Genomic DNA, 4,259 nt, shown 5'->3' on the forward strand with positions numbered 1-4,259 from the left:
AGAGATGGCTGGCCAGGGGTGCCCGTCCCATCACCTTGGACAGTGGGTGATGGATGTGCCAGCCTTGGGGTGGGGGCTTGTGGAAGAGAAGCTCTTTCTTTCGGGGTTATTTTCATGCCTGGATTGGCGCTCTGATAATCAGCCGTTTGAAGCAGAATCGGATTAGAGGGCAGGGGATTCTGATCACCACGGAGCCCTGCCGGGAAAAGGGAAAGACGCCCCGGCTTGCAAATTCCCAGGACGGGAATTAAAACCGGGCCTGGCTTTTGTAGTCTCCGACGTGCCCACCAGGTGGCGCCGTCCAGCCACAAATCCACCAGCTTTAGTCTGTGGCGCCTGGAGTCTCCCACGATTTGTCCCCACTTAGTTCCGCGGTCCACACTTTCCAGCCAGGCCCGGGGACCCCAGGGAAGACAGAGGCTTCTGTGCCCCCAGGGTGCGCGGAGGTGGGTTTCGTGGTGCTGTCCCCAGCGCCCACGAGCTCGTGCCAGCGATGGCGCCGGCTGAAGCTGCCTGCGCGCCAGGGGCCCCGCTCCTCCCGCCTTGCTGACTTGGGTCAGGACGTGGGCTCTTCCCACCTGCCTGCTCCGACAAGGGAAACAGACGTTTGCTTGGGTGTCTGCGCCTTCCCTGACCAGGTCGTTGTGGGACTGAGGCTGGGGGACAGTTGGGTGTCACTGGAGTCAGGGCCGAGTTGGTGGGTGCGCTGGGTATTCGAGGCTCCGGGCCCCGCCTCCAGGCCGTTTGGGAAGTGGGGGTTGGTGCCTGGCTGTGAGTTGAAGGGCGTGTGCGCAGGAAGGCATCCCTCTCTTTCTGGGGGTCCCGCACGAGGGTAGTGCTGGGGTGGGGCAAGGCTCTGATTGGCTGCTTGCTGGGAGGGGGCGGGGACGCAGCAGCCTTTAGAGGCTCCCGTGCTCTGGCCTCCCCGCACGCTCTGTGCCGGGTGCCATCCTGGGAGCTGCTCAGAGCAGGTTGGTGTGTGGGGGCTGTGGGAGCAGACAGGGCTGACAGCCTGCAGGGCCGCCTCCGCGTCTGACCCAGCCACACCCAAGGGCTGACCCTGCAGCAGAGAGCTCGGTAGACCCCGCCAGCCGGTTCATGAGGATGGGGGGGGGGCACCCTCTTCCCTGTCCCACTTCGGGAGGCGCCAGCACCTCTCACCAGGTAGAACTCACACGCGTGGCTTGTCCTCTACGGCAGAGCAATCCTGTTGCACAGAAGAAAGGGTCGGGCAGAGGCGGATTTAACAGCAGGCACACTGGGTGCGCGCCCTGGGCCCCGACTTCTGAAGGGCCCCGCAAAACCCCAACTTTACACTTTTTTCTAAGGACACCAAGTCTGGTTTCGTTACTACGCTGCTTAAAATATAGTTAGTATGTATTTTTATTTTCCCTGTCTCTCTTTTTTAAGGGGCGCAATATTTTCTTCTGCTCCTGGGGCCTCAACCGACCTTAATCCGCCTCTGGGGCCAGGGTAGGGTGGGGCAGTTCCATGAGCCAGGGGGACCCTAGGCAGAGCTGGGGTCCTGGTGTCTGCTCCCTCACTGGCCTATCCTGGTGGCCTGGATGGAAGGGACTTTCTTTTCAGGCCGTGGGGATCCCATGTTGGGTGAGGGTGCAGACCAGCACCCAGGGATCCTGAGGGGCTGCCAGCCAGGGAGGTGAAAGCTGAGTCCAGATGGAAGGCCTAGAGGAGGGCTGACAGTCAAGGCCATTCCACCAGGGATGCCCTTAAAAGGCTGAACCTCTCCCTCCCTAAGCCTTCCCCTGGGCAAAAGGAGGTGCCCCCTGCCCTTGGAGGTGCCTTAGCCAGGCTCCTACTGTCCCCTTCCCTGCAGGGGTGCCAGATGGGACCGGTTGGAGGCAGCGAGGTCTGGCTCTGGCTCCTGCCCCATCCCCTCCCAAGGGCCCCGGTGGAGCCAGAAGCAGGGCCAGCAGGCCAGCAGATGGTGAGCCAGGAGGGGCTGCCTAGGCAGACCGGTCGACTGTCAGGACAGATGGTGGGCCGGGCAGGGGTCCGGAGCCTGCCCCATCTGCTCCGAGCCCCTGGTGGGACTTTTCTCATCCACCTGGGGCTAAATTGGGATGAAGCCCAGGGGTGGCTTTGGCCCAGACCCGCTTGTGTCCCGCTGGGTCCTCTCTGCCCTGGGGCTCAGGACCTAGTGCTGGTCTGGGGTCTTACAGCCCCTCTTGGCAGCCAGCACATGGCCTCTGCTCACAGACCTGGAGGGATCCCTGAGGTCCTGGGTGCCCAGGCGGAGTATGTGGCACACCCCAGGAGCAAAGCCACTTACAGCAGATGAGGTGACAGTGAGAGGCTCTTGGGACAGACAGACGATGAGAGGAGCCTGTGCTCAGCTGTCATCGACAGCCAGCCCTATGCAGCGCAGGGTCACAGGGTGAGGGGCAATGCGGAGGGACAAGTCGCCCAGGCTGGGGGTTAGCGCTGCTTCTCAGAGGACGGGGAGGAGGGCAGGCGGGCAGGTGGCAGGGCTCCCAGCTGAGGGGGAAGCACGAGGGGCAGCTGGGTGCGAGGCCCTGGGTGTCCTGCTGAGGCCGTGGGTCACCCACGGGGTCCACAGCAGTGCCCTGAGGCCTGAGGATTCTGGGAGAATGTACCACGGTGTGCGTGTTCTTATGTTGATAATGAGAATCCAAAAATACCTTCTTCTTTTTAACCAGTTACAAAGAAAACCTTTGCAGTCACTGGTGCCGGCGGCAGCCGTTTCCGGGGAGGTCTTTCACTCTGATGCTTAGACTCTTCACAGCCTGAGACCATGTCCTTTAAAGGAGGTCAGTGCCTTTGCTCAAGGCCCAGGGGCAAGGACTACGCGGGTGTGGGGGCGCCAGGGTGAGGGACGGAGTGTGTGACGGTCAAGGTTGCCTTCCGGAAGGTCACTCAGGGCTCTGGGCTGAGTGTGGGTCAGGGCTCTGCAGGGCCTCCTGCCCACCCACCAGTGGCCCCCCCATGGCCACTGGGTACCCCCCCACCCCCGCCCCCCGCCTTTCCCCAGAGTATCTGATTCTGGCAATTCTCAGGTGGGGCCTAAGGCTCTGAACCCTAACTGTCTGGTGCTCCTGGGGACCCCACTTTGAGGACCGCGTTGATTGCATTCTTGGCACGTCTCACGGCAAGTTTGCCTTCTTAGTCGTGGATTCAGGCTTCATGCTTTGCTTATTTCAGCCTTTCCCGGAAACCAAGCCCTGTCCTACGGGCCGTGGGGGCAGGCCGAAGGGCTGTATGGTCTGTCCTTGGGGAGGCCCGGGGCTGTGCCCTCGTAGGAGGCTGAGAATTGGGGCAGGTCTGCTTGCTACTTGCAGGGATCCCTCAGTACCTTCTGCACACTTTGTGGCGCGTGCTCCCTCCCCCAGACCACCCCCCACATCATCGAGAGCCATCGCGTTCACGCGCATGAAATATTTACCTAACGCAGCTTTTTGCAAGCGTCCCTCCAGTCCCTTTGCCTCTGCCGGGAGCAGAAGCCGTTCACAGGCGCACACTGCAAGGGTGGGTGGTCCATAATCAAGGAATCAGCCAGCAGAGGGCAGACCCCTCCCCATCAGTGTGGCTGCCCGCCTGGGGACCCCTGCCCCCTCCTGACTGCACCTGCAGCTGGATGAACGAGGTCGGGCACCCTCATCTCCTGATCATCCCACCCTCTCCCCTCTCTGAGCGCAGAAGCCACAGGAGCCTCGGAGGTCCCCCACTCCTGAGAGGGGGGACAGACGTGGGAGAACGGAGAGGAAGAATAAAGCCGGGGAGAGAAAGCCAAGTAGGAGGCAAAGGAAAAGGAAGGAAAACGGGGAGGAGAGAGGGAGGCCACCTGGAAGGGAGGGCTGGACACTGTCACCAGTTGGGTCCCACAGCCCGTCCCCCACCGCAGAGGTTTGGCCACTGGGGTTCGCCCTGGCCCTGGGCTGGAGGCCCGCCCCGTGTGTCAGAGCTGGACACCGCCTCAGAGATAGGTCCGTCCGGGTCCCTTGCTGTCAGACTAGGTCACCAAGATCCCTGTGACCAAGGGACTTGCCCAAAGTCACTTGAGCAAGGGTGGGGTGTGGGGGGGGGCATTGGGTCCCTGACAGGCAGGCGGGGGGTGGGGGGGGATACAGAGGGACAGGAACATAGGAATACAAGCAGGAAACACCCGCAGGGTCAGGGTTCCAGGCAGCAGGTGCGTGAAGGGTGCTGGCAGTCACCTGAAGGAGAAGGTGTCAGCACGGGGCACTTCCTGCCCACGGCGCAGAGGGCGTCGTCTGGGA

The 4,259-nt window shown here is 62.2% G+C and overlaps 1 long non-coding RNA gene across 1 annotated transcript; it reads left to right on the forward strand.

The window, feature by feature from the left end:
* Positions 1 to 602: 602 nt before the first annotated feature.
* Positions 603 to 3,155, forward strand: LOC149998899 (uncharacterized). The gene is made up of 3 exons (XR_016513951.1): positions 603 to 697; positions 2,682 to 2,792; positions 3,039 to 3,155. It is a non-coding gene; the product is annotated as an uncharacterized LOC149998899 (long non-coding RNA).
* The last annotated feature ends 1,104 nt before the right edge of the window (positions 3,156 to 4,259 follow it).

Source organism: Furipterus horrens, unplaced genomic scaffold (assembly GCF_987537825.1).
Source record: "Furipterus horrens unplaced genomic scaffold, mFurHor1.1.pri manual_scaffold_11, whole genome shotgun sequence".
In the NCBI taxonomy this organism is placed as follows: Eukaryota; Metazoa; Chordata; class Mammalia; order Chiroptera; family Furipteridae; genus Furipterus; species Furipterus horrens.